The following is a 17,428-nucleotide window of genomic DNA, read 5'->3' as shown; positions in this document are numbered from 1 at the left end:
TGCTAAACGTTGAGAAGAAGTTCTCCACAATAAAAACGATATGTGCAAAAGTTGCAATTTTAATTGATTCGTCTGTCAGTAACGTAGAATACGATTCATTGCGTTCAAATCTTTTATGTGATACATCGTGAGTTTTTTGCCATCCGATGCAGAATGAAGCTGAACAACTTTACAAGAAATAGCAAGGACCAGGGGTTGAAATATTAAACTATAAACAAAGAGCCGCAGCCCCGATACGTACCTTGGACAGCAAACAATGATACTTCCAAATCTTGGCGCTCATTCTATTGCTCAATCAATGGCAACACAATCTGAATGTGGAACTGCAAATAAGGAATCAATCTAGAGACGGTTGGATAAAGGAAATAACTTGGATAATGGCAAGGCATGTCATGGAATAATATCAATGAATGGATTGTAAGATTGTTCATGAGAAATATACCACACCCAAACGAGGATCAATAAGGCCACAACTAATGAAAGCAACGTGGCCGCTCATTGACCTAACTCGTAAGCCAACAGGATATTGGTCGTGAGCAAATATATAAAAGGGATAGCGCGAACGCAGTCCCCACTAGCAGAAATTACACGACCGAGGTATTCACATTTGGGATAATCGCTAGGGTCAATTTAGTCTGGGTGCAATGACTAAACCTCGCCTAGGCAGAACCGCCTTCGTGATCGCGGTTGACTGCCTCGTCAGGTAAGTATGGTTTGTGACGATTGGTTGCGCATCATGAATGAATGTTCTATGCTAAACGTTGAGAAGGAGTTCTCCACAATAGAAACGATATGTGCAAAAGTTGCAATTTTAATTGATTCGTCTGTCAGTAACGTAGAATACGATTCATTGCGTTCAAATCTTTTATGTGAGACATCGCGAGTTCTTTGCCATCCGATGCAGAATGTAGCTGAACAACTTTACAAGAAATAGCAAAGAGCCAGGGTTCAAAATATTAAACTATAAACGAAGAGCCACAGCCCCAATACGTACCCTGGACAGCAAACAATGATACTTCCAAATCTCGGCGCTCATTCTATTGCTCAATCAATGGCAACACAATCTGAATGTGGAACTGCAAATAAGGAATCAATCTAGAGACGGTTGGATAAAGGGATAACTTGGATAATGGCAAGGCATGTCATGAAATAATATAAATAAATGGATGGTAAGATTGGTCATGAGAAATATAACACACCCAAACGAGGATCAATACGGCCACAACTAATGGAAGCAACGTGGCCGCTCATTGACCTAACTCTTAAGCCAACAGGATATTGGTCGTGAGCAAATATATAAAAGGGATAGCGCGAACGCAGTCCTCACAAGCAGAAATTACACGACCGAGTTATCGACACTTGGAATAATCGCTAGGGTCAATTTAGTCTGGGTGCAATGAATAAACCTCGCCTAGGCAGAACCGTCTTCGTGATCGCGGTTGACTGCCTCGTCAGGTAAGTATGATTTGTGACGATTGGTTGCGCATCATGAATGAATGTTCTATGCTAAATGTTGAGAAGAAGTTCTCAACAATAAAAACGATATGTGCAAAATTTGCAATTTTAATTGATTCGTCTGTCAATAACGTAGAATACGATTCATTGCGTTCAAATCTTTTATGTGATACATCGCGAGTTCTATGCAGAATGAAGCTGAACAACTTTACAAGAAATAGCAAAGAGCCAGGGTTTGAAATATTAAACTATAAACAAAGAGCCACAGCCCCAATACGTACCTTGGACAGCAAACAATGATACTTCCAAATCTTGGCGCTCATTCTATTGCTCAATCAATGGCAACACAATCTGAATGTGGAACTGCAAAAAGGGAATCAATCTAGAGACGGTTGGATAAAGGGATAACTTGGATAATGGCAAGGCATGTCATGGAATAATATAAATAAATGGATTGTAAGATTGGTCATGAGAAATATAACACACCTAAACGAGGATCAATACGGCCACAACTAATGAAAGCAACGTGGCCGCTCATTGACCTAACTCGTAAGCCAACAGGATATTGGTCGTGAGCAAATATATAAAAGGGATAGCGCCAACGCAGTCCCCACAAGCAGAAATTACACGACCGAGTTATCCACATTTGGGATAATCGCTAGGGTCAATTTAGTCTGGGTGCAATGACTAAACCTCGCCTAGGCAGAACCGTCTTCGTGATCGCGGTTGACTGCCTCGTCAGGTAAGTATGATTTGTGACGATTGGTTGCGCATCATGAATGAATGTTCTATACTAATTGTTGAGAAGAAGTTCTCAACAATAAAAACGATATGTGCAAAAGTTGCAATTTTAATTGATTCGTCTGTCAGTAACGTAGAATACGATTCATGGCGTTCAAATCTTTTATGTGAGACATCGCGAGTTCTTTGCCATCCGATGCAGAATGTAGCTGAACAACTTTACAAGAAATAGCAAAGAGCCAGGGTTTAAAATAATAAACTATAAACAAAGAGCCACAGCCCCAATACGTACCCTTGGACAGCAAACAATTATACTTCCAAATCTTGGCGCTCATTCTATTGCTCAATCAATGGCAACACAATCTGAATGTGGAACTGCAAATAAGGAATCAATCTAGAGACGGTTGGATAAAGGAAATAACTTGGATAATGGCAAGGCATGTCATGGAATAATATCAATGAATGGATTGTAAGATTGTTCATGAGAAATATACCACACCCAAACGAGGATCAATACGGCCACAACTAATGAAAGCAACGTGGCCGCTCATTGACCTAAGCAAATATACAAAAGGGACAGCGCGAACGCAGTCCCACTAGCAGAAATTACGCGACCGAGTTATCCACATTTGGGATAATCGCTAGGGTCAATTTAGCCTGGGTGCAATGACTAAACCTCGCCTAGGCAGAACCGCCTTCGTGATCGCGGTTGACTGCCTCGTCAGGTAAGTATGACTTGTGGCGATTGGTTGCGCATCATGAATGAATGTTCTATGCTAAACGTTGAAAAGAAGTTCTCAACAATAAAAACGATTTGTGCAAAAGTTGCAATTTTATTTGATTCGTCTGTCAGTAACATAGAATACGATTCATTGCGTTCAAATCTTTTATGTGATACATCGTGAGTTTTTTGCCATCCGATGCAGAATAAAGCTGAACAACTTTACAAGAAATAGCAAGGACCAGGGGTTGAAACATTAAACTATAAACAAAGAGCCGCAGCTCCGATACGTACCCTAAACAGAGAATAACGCTATTTCCGAAACTAGGCGCTCATTCTATTGCTCAATCAATGGCAACACAATCTGAATGTGGAACTGCAAGCAAGGACGGTCGGATGAAGGGATAACTTGGATAATGGCAAAGCATGTCATGGAATAATATCAATAAATGGATTGTAAGATTGGTCATGAGAAATATAACACACCCAAACGAGGATCAATACGGCCACAACTAATGAAAGCAGCGTGGCCGCTCTTTGACCTAACTCGAAAGACAACAAGATTATTGGTAGTGAGCAAGTATATAAAAGGGATAGCGCGAACGCAGTCCCCACTAGCAGAAATTACACGACCGAGTTATCCACATTTGGGATAATCGCTAGGGTCAATTTAGTCTGGGTGCAATGACTAAACCTCGCCTAGGCGGAACCGCCTTCGTGATCGCGGTTGACTGCCTCGTCAGGTAAGTATGGTTTGTGACGATTGGTTGCGCATCATGAATGAATGTTCTATGCTAAACGTTGAGAAGAAGTTCTCCACAATAAAAACGATATGTGCAAAAGTTGCAATTTTAATTGATTCGTCTGTCAGTAACGTAGAATACGATTCATTGCGTTCAAATCTTTTATGTGATACATCGTGAGTTTTTTGCCATCCGATGCAGAATGAAGCTGAACAACTTTACAAGAAATAGCAAGGACCAGGGGTTGAAATATTAAACTATAAACAAAGAGCCGCAGCCCCGATACGTACCTTGGACAGCAAACAATGATACTTCCAAATCTTGGCGCTCATTCTATTGCTCAATCAATGGCAACACAATCTGAATGTGGAACTGCAAATAAGGAATCAATCTAGAGACGGTTGGATAAAGGAAATAACTTGGATAATGGCAAGGCATGTCATGGAATAATATCAATGAATGGATTGTAAGATTGTTCATGAGAAATATACCACACCCAAACGAGGATCAATAAGGCCACAACTAATGAAAGCAACGTGGCCGCTCATTGACCTAACTCGTAAGCCAACAGGATATTGGTCGTGAGCAAATATATAAAAGGGATAGCGCCAACGCAGTCCCCACAAGCAGAAATTACACGACCGAGTTATCCACATTTGGGATAATCGCTAGGGTCAATTTAGTCTGGGTGCAATGACTAAACCTCGCCTAGGCAGAACCGTCTTCGTGATCGCGGTTGACTGCCTCGTCAGGTAAGTATGATTTGTGACGATTGGTTGCGCATCATGAATGAATGTTCTATACTAATTGTTGAGAAGAAGTTCTCAACAATAAAAACGATATGTGCAAAAGTTGCAATTTTAATTGATTCGTCTGTCAGTAACGTAGAATACGATTCATGGCGTTCAAATCTTTTATGTGAGACATCGCGAGTTCTTTGCCATCCGATGCAGAATGTAGCTGAACAACTTTACAAGAAATAGCAAAGAGCCAGGGTTTAAAATAATAAACTATAAACAAAGAGCCACAGCCCCAATACGTACCCTTGGACAGCAAACAATTATACTTCCAAATCTTGGCGCTCATTCTATTGCTCAATCAATGGCAACACAATCTGAATGTGGAACTGCAAATAAGGAATCAATCTAGAGACGGTTGGATAAAGGAAATAACTTGGATAATGGCAAGGCATGTCATGGAATAATATCAATGAATGGATTGTAAGATTGTTCATGAGAAATATACCACACCCAAACGAGGATCAATACGGCCACAACTAATGAAAGCAACGTGGCCGCTCATTGACCTAAGCAAATATATAAAAGGGACAGCGCGAACGCAGTCCCACTAGCAGAAATTACGCGACCGAGTTATCCACATTTGGGATAATCGCTAGGGTCAATTTAGCCTGGGTGCAATGACTAAACCTCGCCTAGGCAGAACCGCCTTCGTGATCGCGGTTGACTGCCTCGTCAGGTAAGTATGACTTGTGGCGATTGGTTGCGCATCATGAATGAATGTTCTATGCTAAACGTTGAAAAGAAGTTCTCAACAATAAAAACGATTTGTGCAAAAGTTGCAATTTTATTTGATTCGTCTGTCAGTAACATAGAATACGATTCATTGCGTTCAAATCTTTTATGTGATACATCGTGAGTTTTTTGCCATCCGATGCAGAATAAAGCTGAACAACTTTACAAGAAATAGCAAGGACCAGGGGTTGAAACATTAAACTATAAACAAAGAGCCGCAGCTCCGATACGTACCCTAAACAGAGAATAACGCTATTTCCGAAACTAGGCGCTCATTCTATTGCTCAATCAATGGCAACACAATCTGAATGTGGAACTGCAAGCAAGGACGGTCGGATGAAGGGATAACTTGGATAATGGCAAAGCATGTCATGGAATAATATCAATAAATGGATTGTAAGATTGGTCATGAGAAATATAACACACCCAAACGAGGATCAATACGGCCACAACTAATGAAAGCAGCGTGGCCGCTCTTTGACCTAACTCGAAAGACAACAAGATTATTGGTAGTGAGCAAGTATATAAAAGGGATAGCGCGAACGCAGTCCCCACTAGCAGAAATTACACGACCGAGTTATCCACATTTGGGATAATCGCTAGGGTCAATTTAGTCTGGGTGCAATGACTAAACCTCGCCTAGGCGGAACCGCCTTCGTGATCGCGGTTGACTGCCTCGTCAGGTAAGTATGGTTTGTGACGATTGGTTGCGCATCATGAATGAATGTTCTATGCTAAACGTTGAGAAGAAGTTCTCCACAATAAAAACGATATGTGCAAAAGTTGCAATTTTAATTGATTCGTCTGTCAGTAACGTAGAATACGATTCATTGCGTTCAAATCTTTTATGTGATACATCGTGAGTTTTTTGCCATCCGATGCAGAATGAAGCTGAACAACTTTACAAGAAATAGCAAGGACCAGGGGTTGAAATATTAAACTATAAACAAAGAGCCGCAGCCCCGATACGTACCTTGGACAGCAAACAATGATACTTCCAAATCTTGGCGCTCATTCTATTGCTCAATCAATGGCAACACAATCTGAATGTGGAACTGCAAATAAGGAATCAATCTAGAGACGGTTGGATAAAGGAAATAACTTGGATAATGGCAAGGCATGTCATGGAATAATATCAATGAATGGATTGTAAGATTGTTCATGAGAAATATACCACACCCAAACGAGGATCAATAAGGCCACAACTAATGAAAGCAACGTGGCCGCTCATTGACCTAACTCGTAAGCCAACAGGATATTGGTCGTGAGCAAATATATAAAAGGGATAGCGCGAACGCAGTCCCCACTAGCAGAAATTACACGACCGAGGTATTCACATTTGGGATAATCGCTAGGGTCAATTTAGTCTGGGTGCAATGACTAAACCTCGCCTAGGCAGAACCGCCTTCGTGATCGCGGTTGACTGCCTCGTCAGGTAAGTATGGTTTGTGACGATTGGTTGCGCATCATGAATGAATGTTCTATGCTAAACGTTGAGAAGGAGTTCTCCACAATAGAAACGATATGTGCAAAAGTTGCAATTTTAATTGATTCGTCTGTCAGTAACGTAGAATACGATTCATTGCGTTCAAATCTTTTATGTGAGACATCGCGAGTTCTTTGCCATCCGATGCAGAATGTAGCTGAACAACTTTACAAGAAATAGCAAAGAGCCAGGGTTCAAAATATTAAACTATAAACGAAGAGCCACAGCCCCAATACGTACCCTGGACAGCAAACAATGATACTTCCAAATCTCGGCGCTCATTCTATTGCTCAATCAATGGCAACACAATCTGAATGTGGAACTGCAAATAAGGAATCAATCTAGAGACGGTTGGATAAAGGGATAACTTGGATAATGGCAAGGCATGTCATGAAATAATATAAATAAATGGATGGTAAGATTGGTCATGAGAAATATAACACACCCAAACGAGGATCAATACGGCCACAACTAATGGAAGCAACGTGGCCGCTCATTGACCTAACTCTTAAGCCAACAGGATATTGGTCGTGAGCAAATATATAAAAGGGATAGCGCGAACGCAGTCCTCACAAGCAGAAATTACACGACCGAGTTATCGACACTTGGAATAATCGCTAGGGTCAATTTAGTCTGGGTGCAATGACTAAACCTCGCCTAGGCAGAACCGTCTTCGTGATCGCGGTTGACTGCCTCGTCAGGTAAGTATGATTTGTGACGATTGGTTGCGCATCATGAATGAATGTTCTATGCTAAATGTTGAGAAGAAGTTCTCAACAATAAAAACGATATGTGCAAAATTTGCAATTTTAATTGATTCGTCTGTCAATAACGTAGAATACGATTCATTGCGTTCAAATCTTTTATGTGATACATCGCGAGTTCTATGCAGAATGAAGCTGAACAACTTTACAAGAAATAGCAAAGAGCCAGGGTTTGAAATATTAAACTATAAACAAAGAGCCACAGCCCCAATACGTACCTTGGACAGCAAACAATGATACTTCCAAATCTTGGCGCTCATTCTATTGCTCAATCAATGGCAACACAATCTGAATGTGGAACTGCAAAAAGGGAATCAATCTAGAGACGGTTGGATAAAGGGATAACTTGGATAATGGCAAGGCATGTCATGGAATAATATAAATAAATGGATTGTAAGATTGGTCATGAGAAAAATAACACACCTAAACGAGGATCAATACGGCCACAACTAATGAAAGCAACGTGGCCGCTCATTGACCTAACTCGTAAGCCAACAGGATATTGGTCGTGAGCAAATATATAAAAGGGATAGCGCCAACGCAGTCCCCACAAGCAGAAATTACACGACCGAGTTATCCACATTTGGGATAATCGCTAGGGTCAATTTAGTCTGGGTGCAATGACTAAACCTCGCCTAGGCAGAACCGTCTTCGTGATCGCGGTTGACTGCCTCGTCAGGTAAGTATGATTTGTGACGATTGGTTGCGCATCATGAATGAATGTTCTATACTAATTGTTGAGAAGAAGTTCTCAACAATAAAAACGATATGTGCAAAAGTTGCAATTTTAATTGATTCGTCTGTCAGTAACGTAGAATACGATTCATGGCGTTCAAATCTTTTATGTGAGACATCGCGAGTTCTTTGCCATCCGATGCAGAATGTAGCTGAACAACTTTACAAGAAATAGCAAAGAGCCAGGGTTTAAAATAATAAACTATAAACAAAGAGCCACAGCCCCAATACGTACCCTTGGACAGCAAACAATTATACTTCCAAATCTTGGCGCTCATTCTATTGCTCAATCAATGGCAACACAATCTGAATGTGGAACTGCAAATAAGGAATCAATCTAGAGACGGTTGGATAAAGGAAATAACTTGGATAATGGCAAGGCATGTCATGGAATAATATCAATGAATGGATTGTAAGATTGTTCATGAGAAATATACCACACCCAAACGAGGATCAATACGGCCACAACTAATGAAAGCAACGTGGCCGCTCATTGACCTAAGCAAATATACAAAAGGGACAGCGCGAACGCAGTCCCACTAGCAGAAATTACGCGACCGAGTTATCCACATTTGGGATAATCGCTAGGGTCAATTTAGCCTGGGTGCAATGACTAAACCTCGCCTAGGCAGAACCGCCTTCGTGATCGCGGTTGACTGCCTCGTCAGGTAAGTATGACTTGTGGCGATTGGTTGCGCATCATGAATGAATGTTCTATGCTAAACGTTGAAAAGAAGTTCTCAACAATAAAAACGATTTGTGCAAAAGTTGCAATTTTATTTGATTCGTCTGTCAGTAACATAGAATACGATTCATTGCGTTCAAATCTTTTATGTGATACATCGTGAGTTTTTTGCCATCCGATGCAGAATAAAGCTGAACAACTTTACAAGAAATAGCAAGGACCAGGGGTTGAAACATTAAACTATAAACAAAGAGCCGCAGCTCCGATACGTACCCTAAACAGAGAATAACGCTATTTCCGAAACTAGGCGCTCATTCTATTGCTCAATCAATGGCAACACAATCTGAATGTGGAACTGCAAGCAAGGACGGTCGGATGAAGGGATAACTTGGATAATGGCAAAGCATGTCATGGAATAATATCAATAAATGGATTGTAAGATTGGTCATGAGAAATATAACACACCCAAACGAGGATCAATACGGCCACAACTAATGAAAGCAGCGTGGCCGCTCTTTGACCTAACTCGAAAGACAACAAGATTATTGGTAGTGAGCAAGTATATAAAAGGGATAGCGCGAACGCAGTCCCCACTAGCAGAAATTACACGACCGAGTTATCCACATTTGGGATAATCGCTAGGGTCAATTTAGTCTGGGTGCAATGACTAAACCTCGCCTAGGCGGAACCGCCTTCGTGATCGCGGTTGACTGCCTCGTCAGGTAAGTATGGTTTGTGACGATTGGTTGCGCATCATGAATGAATGTTCTATGCTAAACGTTGAGAAGAAGTTCTCCACAATAAAAACGATATGTGCAAAAGTTGCAATTTTAATTGATTCGTCTGTCAGTAACGTAGAATACGATTCATTGCGTTCAAATCTTTTATGTGATACATCGTGAGTTTTTTGCCATCCGATGCAGAATGAAGCTGAACAACTTTACAAGAAATAGCAAGGACCAGGGGTTGAAATATTAAACTATAAACAAAGAGCCGCAGCCCCGATACGTACCTTGGACAGCAAACAATGATACTTCCAAATCTTGGCGCTCATTCTATTGCTCAATCAATGGCAACACAATCTGAATGTGGAACTGCAAATAAGGAATCAATCTAGAGACGGTTGGATAAAGGAAATAACTTGGATAATGGCAAGGCATGTCATGGAATAATATCAATGAATGGATTGTAAGATTGTTCATGAGAAATATACCACACCCAAACGAGGATCAATAAGGCCACAACTAATGAAAGCAACGTGGCCGCTCATTGACCTAACTCGTAAGCCAACAGGATATTGGTCGTGAGCAAATATATAAAAGGGATAGCGCGAACGCAGTCCCCACTAGCAGAAATTACACGACCGAGGTATTCACATTTGGGATAATCGCTAGGGTCAATTTAGTCTGGGTGCAATGACTAAACCTCGCCTAGGCAGAACCGCCTTCGTGATCGCGGTTGACTGCCTCGTCAGGTAAGTATGGTTTGTGACGATTGGTTGCGCATCATGAATGAATGTTCTATGCTAAACGTTGAGAAGGAGTTCTCCACAATAGAAACGATATGTGCAAAAGTTGCAATTTTAATTGATTCGTCTGTCAGTAACGTAGAATACGATTCATTGCGTTCAAATCTTTTATGTGATACATCGCGAGTTCTATGCAGAATGAAGCTGAACAACTTTACAAGAAATAGCAAAGAGCCAGGGTTTGAAATATTAAACTATAAACAAAGAGCCACAGCCCCAATACGTACCTTGGACAGCAAACAATGATACTTCCAAATCTTGGCGCTCATTCTATTGCTCAATCAATGGCAACACAATCTGAATGTGGAACTGCAAAAAGGGAATCAATCTAGAGACGGTTGGATAAAGGGATAACTTGGATAATGGCAAGGCATGTCATGGAATAATATAAATAAATGGATTGTAAGATTGGTCATGAGAAATATAACACACCCAAACGAGGATCAATACGGCCACAACTAATGAAAGCAACGTGGCCGCTCATTGACCTAACTCGTAAGCCAACAGGATATTGGTCGTGAGCAAATATATAAAAGGGATAGCGCCAACGCAGTCCCCACAAGCAGAAATTACACGACCGAGTTATCCACATTTGGGATAATCGCTAGGGTCAATTTAGTCTGGGTGCAATGACTAAACCTCGCCTAGGCAGAACCGTCTTCGTGATCGCGGTTGACTGCCTCGTCAGGTAAGTATGATTTGTGACGATTGGTTGCGCATCATGAATGAATGTTCTATACTAATTGTTGAGAAGAAGTTCTCAACAATAAAAACGATATGTGCAAAAGTTGCAATTTTAATTGATTCGTCTGTCAGTAACGTAGAATACGATTCATGGCGTTCAAATCTTTTATGTGAGACATCGCGAGTTCTTTGCCATCCGATGCAGAATGTAGCTGAACAACTTTACAAGAAATAGCAAAGAGCCAGGGTTTAAAATAATAAACTATAAACAAAGAGCCACAGCCCCAATACGTACCCTTGGACAGCAAACAATTATACTTCCAAATCTTGGCGCTCATTCTATTGCTCAATCAATGGCAACACAATCTGAATGTGGAACTGCAAATAAGGAATCAATCTAGAGACGGTTGGATAAAGGAAATAACTTGGATAATGGCAAGGCATGTCATGGAATAATATCAATGAATGGATTGTAAGATTGTTCATGAGAAATATACCACACCCAAACGAGGATCAATACGGCCACAACTAATGAAAGCAACGTGGCCGCTCATTGACCTAAGCAAATATATAAAAGGGACAGCGCGAACGCAGTCCCACTAGCAGAAATTACGCGACCGAGTTATCCACATTTGGGATAATCGCTAGGGTCAATTTAGTCTGGGTGCAATGACTAAACCTCGCCTAGGCGGAACCGCCTTCGTGATCGCGGTTGACTGCCTCGTCAGGTAAGTATGGTTTGTGACGATTGGTTGCGCATCATGAATGAATGTTCTATGCTAAACGTTGAGAAGAAGTTCTCCACAATAAAAACGATATGTGCAAAAGTTGCAATTTTAATTGATTCGTCTGTCAGTAACGTAGAATACGATTCATTGCGTTCAAATCTTTTATGTGATACATCGTGAGTTTTTTGCCATCCGATGCAGAATGAAGCTGAACAACTTTACAAGAAATAGCAAGGACCAGGGGTTGAAATATTAAACTATAAACAAAGAGCCGCAGCCCCGATACGTACCTTGGACAGCAAACAATGATACTTCCAAATCTTGGCGCTCATTCTATTGCTCAATCAATGGCAACACAATCTGAATGTGAAACTGCAAATAAGGAATCAATCTAGAGACGGTTGGATAAAGGAAATAACTTGGATAATGGCAAGGCATGTCATGGAATAATATCAATGAATGGATTGTAAGATTGTTCATGAGAAATATACCACACCCAAACGAGGATCAATAAGGCCACAACTAATGAAAGCAACGTGGCCGCTCATTGACCTAACTCGTAAGCCAACAGGATATTGGTCGTGAGCAAATATATAAAAGGGATAGCGCGAACGCAGTCCCCACTAGCAGAAATTACACGACCGAGGTATTCACATTTGGGATAATCGCTAGGGTCAATTTAGTCTGGGTGCAATGACTAAACCTCGCCTAGGCAGAACCGCCTTCGTGATCGCGGTTGACTGCCTCGTCAGTTAAGTATGGTTTGTGACGATTGGTTGCGCATCATGAATGAATGTTCTATGCTAAACGTTGAGAAGGAGTTCTCCACAATAGAAACGATATGTGCAAAAGTTGCAATTTTAATTGATTCGTCTGTCAGTAACGTAGAATACGATTCATTGCGTTCAAATCTTTTATGTGATACATCGCGAGTTCTATGCAGAATGAAGCTGAACAACTTTACAAGAAATAGCAAAGAGCCAGGGTTTGAAATATTAAACTATAAACAAAGAGCCACAGCCCCAATACGTACCTTGGACAGCAAACAATGATACTTCCAAATCTTGGCGCTCATTCTATTGCTCAATCAATGGCAACACAATCTGAATGTGGAACTGCAAAAAGGGAATCAATCTAGAGACGGTTGGATAAAGGGATAACTTGGATAATGGCAAGGCATGTCATGGAATAATATAAATAAATGGATTGTAAGATTGGTCATGAGAAATATAACACACCCAAACGAGGATCAATACGGCCACAACTAATGAAAGCAACGTGGCCGCTCATTGACCTAACTCGTAAGCCAACAGGATATTGGTCGTGAGCAAATATATAAAAGGGATAGCGCCAACGCAGTCCCCACAAGCAGAAATTACACGACCGAGTTATCCACATTTGGGATAATCGCTAGGGTCAATTTAGTCTGGGTGCAATGACTAAACCTCGCCTAGGCAGAACCGTCTTCGTGATCGCGGTTGACTGCCTCGTCAGGTAAGTATGATTTGTGACGATTGGTTGCGCATCATGAATGAATGTTCTATACTAATTGTTGAGAAGAAGTTCTCAACAATAAAAACGATATGTGCAAAAGTTGCAATTTTAATTGATTCGTCTGTCAGTAACGTAGAATACGATTCATGGCGTTCAAATCTTTTATGTGAGACATCGCGAGTTCTTTGCCATCCGATGCAGAATGTAGCTGAACAACTTTACAAGAAATAGCAAAGAGCCAGGGTTTAAAATAATAAACTATAAACAAAGAGCCACAGCCCCAATACGTACCCTTGGACAGCAAACAATTATACTTCCAAATCTTGGCGCTCATTCTATTGCTCAATCAATGGCAACACAATCTGAATGTGGAACTGCAAATAAGGAATCAATCTAGAGACGGTTGGATAAAGGAAATAACTTGGATAATGGCAAGGCATGTCATGGAATAATATCAATGAATGGATTGTAAGATTGTTCATGAGAAATATACCACACCCAAACGAGGATCAATACGGCCACAACTAATGAAAGCAACGTGGCCGCTCATTGACCTAAGCAAATATATAAAAGGGACAGCGCGAACGCAGTCCCACTAGCAGAAATTACGCGACCGAGTTATCCACATTTGGGATAATCGCTAGGGTCAATTTAGCCTGGGTGCAATGACTAAACCTCGCCTAGGCAGAACCGCCTTCGTGATCGCGGTTGACTGCCTCGTCAGGTAAGTATGACTTGTGGCGATTGGTTGCGCATCATGAATGAATGTTCTATGCTAAACGTTGAAAAGAAGTTCTCAACAATAAAAACGATTTGTGCAAAAGTTGCAATTTTATTTGATTCGTCTGTCAGTAACATAGAATACGATTCATTGCGTTCAAATCTTTTATGTGATACATCGTGAGTTTTTTGCCATCCGATGCAGAATAAAGCTGAACAACTTTACAAGAAATAGCAAGGACCAGGGGTTGAAACATTAAACTATAAACAAAGAGCCGCAGCTCCGATACGTACCCTAAACAGAGAATAACGCTATTTCCGAAACTAGGCGCTCATTCTATTGCTCAATCAATGGCAACACAATCTGAATGTGGAACTGCAAGCAAGGACGGTCGGATGAAGGGATAACTTGGATAATGGCAAAGCATGTCATGGAATAATATCAATAAATGGATTGTAAGATTGGTCATGAGAAATATAACACACCCAAACGAGGATCAATACGGCCACAACTAATGAAAGCAGCGTGGCCGCTCTTTGACCTAACTCGAAAGACAACAAGATTATTGGTAGTGAGCAAGTATATAAAAGGGATAGCGCGAACGCAGTCCCCACTAGCAGAAATTACACGACCGAGTTATCCACATTTGGGATAATCGCTAGGGTCAATTTAGTCTGGGTGCAATGACTAAACCTCGCCTAGGCGGAACCGCCTTCGTGATCGCGGTTGACTGCCTCGTCAGGTAAGTATGGTTTGTGACGATTGGTTGCGCATCATGAATGAATGTTCTATGCTAAACGTTGAGAAGAAGTTCTCCACAATAAAAACGATATGTGCAAAAGTTGCAATTTTAATTGATTCGTCTGTCAGTAACGTAGAATACGATTCATTGCGTTCAAATCTTTTATGTGATACATCGTGAGTTTTTTGCCATCCGATGCAGAATGAAGCTGAACAACTTTACAAGAAATAGCAAGGACCAGGGGTTGAAATATTAAACTATAAACAAAGAGCCGCAGCCCCGATACGTACCTTGGACAGCAAACAATGATACTTCCAAATCTTGGCGCTCATTCTATTGCTCAATCAATGGCAACACAATCTGAATGTGGAACTGCAAATAAGGAATCAATCTAGAGACGGTTGGATAAAGGAAATAACTTGGATAATGGCAAGGCATGTCATGGAATAATATCAATGAATGGATTGTAAGATTGTTCATGAGAAATATACCACACCCAAACGAGGATCAATAAGGCCACAACTAATGAAAGCAACGTGGCCGCTCATTGACCTAACTCGTAAGCCAACAGGATATTGGTCGTGAGCAAATATATAAAAGGGATAGCGCGAACGCAGTCCCCACTAGCAGAAATTACACGACCGAGGTATTCACATTTGGGATAATCGCTAGGGTCAATTTAGTCTGGGTGCAATGACTAAACCTCGCCTAGGCAGAACCGCTTTCGTGATCGCGGTTGACTGCCTCGTCAGGTAAGTATGGTTTGTGACGATTGGTTGCGCATCATGAATGAATGTTCTATGCTAAACGTTGAGAAGGAGTTCTCCACAATAGAAACGATATGTGCAAAAGTTGCAATTTTAATTGATTCGTCTGTCAGTAACGTAGAATACGATTCATTGCGTTCAAATCTTTTATGTGATACATCGTGAGTTTTTTGCCATCCGATGCAGAATGAAGCTGAACAACTTTACAAGAAATAGCAAGGACCAGGGTTTAAAATAATAAACTATAAACAAAGAGCCACAGCCCCAATACGTACCCTTGGACAGCAAACAATTATACTTCCAAATCTTGGCGCTCATTCTATTGCTCAATCAATGGCAACACAATCTGAATGTGGAACTGCAAATAAGGAATCAATCTAGAGACGGTTGGATAAAGGAAATAACTTGGATAATGGCAAGGCATGTCATGGAATAATATCAATGAATGGATTGTAAGATTGTTCATGAGAAATATACCACACCCAAACGAGGATCAATACGGCCACAACTAATGAAAGCAACGTGGCCGCTCATTGACCTAAGCAAATATATAAAAGGGACAGCGCGAACGCAGTCCCACTAGCAGAAATTACGCGACCGAGTTATCCACATTTGGGATAATCGCTAGGGTCAATTTAGCCTGGGTGCAATGACTAAACCTCGCCTAGGCAGAACCGCCTTCGTGATCGCGGTTGACTGCCTCGTCAGGTAAGTATGATTTGTGGCGATTGGTTGCGCATCATGAATGAATGTTCTATGCTAAACGTTGAAAAGAAGTTCTCAACAATAAAAACGATATGTGCAAAAGTTGCAATTTTATTTGATTCGTCTGTCAGTAACATAGAATACGATTCATTGCGTTCAAATCTTTTATGTGATACATCGTGAGTTTTTTGCCATCCGATGCAGAATGAAGCTGAACAACTTTACAAGAAATAGCAAGGACCAGGGGTTGAAACATTAAACTATAAACAAAGAGCCGCAGCTCCGATACGTACCCTAAACAGAGAATAACGATATTTCCGAAACTAGGCGCTCATTCTATTGCTCAATCAATGGCAACACAATCTGAATGTGGAACTGCAAGCAAGGACGGTCGGATAAAGGGATAACTTGGATAATGGCAAAGCATGTCATGGAATAATATCAATAAATGGATTGTAAGATTGGTCATGAGAAATATAACACACCCAAACGAGGATCAATACGGCCACAACTAATGAAAGCAGCGTGGCCGCTCTTTGACCTAACTCGAAAGACAACAAGATTATTGGTAGTGAGCAAGTATATAAAAGGGATAGCGCGAACGCAGTCCCCACTAGCAGAAATTACACGACCGAGTTATCCACATTTGGGATAATCGCTAGGGTCAATTTAGTCTGGGTGCAATGACTAAACCTCGCCTAGGCAGAACCGCCTTCGTGATCGCGGTTGACTGCCTCGTCAGGTAAGTATGGTTTGTGACGATTGGTTGCGCATCATGAATGAATGTTCTATGCTAAACGTTGAGAAGAAGTTCTCCACAATAAAAACGATATGTGCAAAAGTTGCAATTTTAATTGATTCGTCTGTCAGTAACGTAGAATACGATTCATTGCGTTCAAATCTTTTATGTGATACATCGTGAGTTTTTTGCCATCCGATGCAGAATGAAGCTGAACAACTTTACAAGAAATAGCAAGGACCAGGGGTTGAAATATTAAACTATAAACAAAGAGCCGCAGCCCCGATACGTACCTTGGACAGCAAACAATGATACTTCCAAATCTTGGCGCTCATTCTATTGCTCAATCAATGGCAACACAATCTGAATGTGGAACTGCAAATAAGGAATCAATCTAGAGACGGTTGGATAAAGGAAATAACTTGGATAATGGCAAGGCATGTCATGGAATAATATCA

General features: G+C 41.0%; 23 non-coding genes across 23 annotated transcripts; all 23 read right to left on the bottom strand.

Annotated features, from left to right (window-relative positions):
* Window positions 1-548: 548 nt before the first annotated feature.
* LOC144423220 (U1 spliceosomal RNA) lies at window positions 549-711 on the bottom strand. Its single transcript, XR_013475714.1, has one exon. It is a non-coding gene; the product is annotated as a U1 spliceosomal RNA (small nuclear RNA).
* A 589-nt stretch (window positions 712-1,300) lies between these two features.
* LOC144423515 (U1 spliceosomal RNA) lies at window positions 1,301-1,463 on the bottom strand. The gene has a single exon (XR_013476009.1). It is a non-coding gene; the product is annotated as a U1 spliceosomal RNA (small nuclear RNA).
* Window positions 1,464-2,042: 579 nt separating this feature from the next.
* Window positions 2,043-2,205, bottom strand: LOC144423144 (U1 spliceosomal RNA). The gene has a single exon (XR_013475638.1). It is a non-coding gene; the product is annotated as a U1 spliceosomal RNA (small nuclear RNA).
* Window positions 2,206-2,767: 562 nt separating this feature from the next.
* On the bottom strand, window positions 2,768-2,929 carry LOC144423260 (U1 spliceosomal RNA). Its single transcript, XR_013475754.1, has one exon. It is a non-coding gene; the product is annotated as a U1 spliceosomal RNA (small nuclear RNA).
* Window positions 2,930-3,505: 576 nt separating this feature from the next.
* Window positions 3,506-3,668, bottom strand: LOC144424103 (U1 spliceosomal RNA). Its single transcript, XR_013476467.1, has one exon. It is a non-coding gene; the product is annotated as a U1 spliceosomal RNA (small nuclear RNA).
* A 589-nt stretch (window positions 3,669-4,257) lies between these two features.
* LOC144423143 (U1 spliceosomal RNA) lies at window positions 4,258-4,420 on the bottom strand. The gene has a single exon (XR_013475637.1). It is a non-coding gene; the product is annotated as a U1 spliceosomal RNA (small nuclear RNA).
* A 562-nt stretch (window positions 4,421-4,982) lies between these two features.
* Window positions 4,983-5,144, bottom strand: LOC144423259 (U1 spliceosomal RNA). The gene has a single exon (XR_013475753.1). It is a non-coding gene; the product is annotated as a U1 spliceosomal RNA (small nuclear RNA).
* A 576-nt stretch (window positions 5,145-5,720) lies between these two features.
* On the bottom strand, window positions 5,721-5,883 carry LOC144424102 (U1 spliceosomal RNA). Its single transcript, XR_013476466.1, has one exon. It is a non-coding gene; the product is annotated as a U1 spliceosomal RNA (small nuclear RNA).
* Window positions 5,884-6,472: 589 nt separating this feature from the next.
* LOC144423219 (U1 spliceosomal RNA) lies at window positions 6,473-6,635 on the bottom strand. Its single transcript, XR_013475713.1, has one exon. It is a non-coding gene; the product is annotated as a U1 spliceosomal RNA (small nuclear RNA).
* A 589-nt stretch (window positions 6,636-7,224) lies between these two features.
* LOC144423489 (U1 spliceosomal RNA) lies at window positions 7,225-7,387 on the bottom strand. The gene has a single exon (XR_013475983.1). It is a non-coding gene; the product is annotated as a U1 spliceosomal RNA (small nuclear RNA).
* Window positions 7,388-7,966: 579 nt separating this feature from the next.
* LOC144423142 (U1 spliceosomal RNA) lies at window positions 7,967-8,129 on the bottom strand. The gene has a single exon (XR_013475636.1). It is a non-coding gene; the product is annotated as a U1 spliceosomal RNA (small nuclear RNA).
* A 562-nt stretch (window positions 8,130-8,691) lies between these two features.
* On the bottom strand, window positions 8,692-8,853 carry LOC144423258 (U1 spliceosomal RNA). The gene has a single exon (XR_013475752.1). It is a non-coding gene; the product is annotated as a U1 spliceosomal RNA (small nuclear RNA).
* Window positions 8,854-9,429: 576 nt separating this feature from the next.
* LOC144424100 (U1 spliceosomal RNA) lies at window positions 9,430-9,592 on the bottom strand. Its single transcript, XR_013476464.1, has one exon. It is a non-coding gene; the product is annotated as a U1 spliceosomal RNA (small nuclear RNA).
* A 589-nt stretch (window positions 9,593-10,181) lies between these two features.
* Window positions 10,182-10,344, bottom strand: LOC144423218 (U1 spliceosomal RNA). The gene has a single exon (XR_013475712.1). It is a non-coding gene; the product is annotated as a U1 spliceosomal RNA (small nuclear RNA).
* Window positions 10,345-10,923: 579 nt separating this feature from the next.
* On the bottom strand, window positions 10,924-11,086 carry LOC144423141 (U1 spliceosomal RNA). Its single transcript, XR_013475635.1, has one exon. It is a non-coding gene; the product is annotated as a U1 spliceosomal RNA (small nuclear RNA).
* A 562-nt stretch (window positions 11,087-11,648) lies between these two features.
* Window positions 11,649-11,810, bottom strand: LOC144423332 (U1 spliceosomal RNA). The gene has a single exon (XR_013475826.1). It is a non-coding gene; the product is annotated as a U1 spliceosomal RNA (small nuclear RNA).
* Window positions 11,811-12,399: 589 nt separating this feature from the next.
* LOC144423363 (U1 spliceosomal RNA) lies at window positions 12,400-12,562 on the bottom strand. The gene has a single exon (XR_013475857.1). It is a non-coding gene; the product is annotated as a U1 spliceosomal RNA (small nuclear RNA).
* Window positions 12,563-13,141: 579 nt separating this feature from the next.
* Window positions 13,142-13,304, bottom strand: LOC144423140 (U1 spliceosomal RNA). Its single transcript, XR_013475634.1, has one exon. It is a non-coding gene; the product is annotated as a U1 spliceosomal RNA (small nuclear RNA).
* Window positions 13,305-13,866: 562 nt separating this feature from the next.
* On the bottom strand, window positions 13,867-14,028 carry LOC144423256 (U1 spliceosomal RNA). The gene has a single exon (XR_013475750.1). It is a non-coding gene; the product is annotated as a U1 spliceosomal RNA (small nuclear RNA).
* Window positions 14,029-14,604: 576 nt separating this feature from the next.
* On the bottom strand, window positions 14,605-14,767 carry LOC144424099 (U1 spliceosomal RNA). The gene has a single exon (XR_013476463.1). It is a non-coding gene; the product is annotated as a U1 spliceosomal RNA (small nuclear RNA).
* Window positions 14,768-15,356: 589 nt separating this feature from the next.
* On the bottom strand, window positions 15,357-15,519 carry LOC144423306 (U1 spliceosomal RNA). Its single transcript, XR_013475800.1, has one exon. It is a non-coding gene; the product is annotated as a U1 spliceosomal RNA (small nuclear RNA).
* A 561-nt stretch (window positions 15,520-16,080) lies between these two features.
* Window positions 16,081-16,242, bottom strand: LOC144423255 (U1 spliceosomal RNA). Its single transcript, XR_013475749.1, has one exon. It is a non-coding gene; the product is annotated as a U1 spliceosomal RNA (small nuclear RNA).
* Window positions 16,243-16,818: 576 nt separating this feature from the next.
* On the bottom strand, window positions 16,819-16,981 carry LOC144423820 (U1 spliceosomal RNA). Its single transcript, XR_013476186.1, has one exon. It is a non-coding gene; the product is annotated as a U1 spliceosomal RNA (small nuclear RNA).
* Between the last annotated feature and the right edge of the window lie 447 nt (window positions 16,982-17,428).

The sequence above is a fragment of the Styela clava genome, chromosome 5, assembly GCF_964204865.1.
Source record: "Styela clava chromosome 5, kaStyClav1.hap1.2, whole genome shotgun sequence".
Lineage (NCBI taxonomy): Eukaryota > Metazoa > Chordata > Ascidiacea > Stolidobranchia > Styelidae > Styela > Styela clava.
Note: the sequence above shows the minus strand (reverse complement) of the source record. Positions and strands in the feature narration are given on the sequence as shown.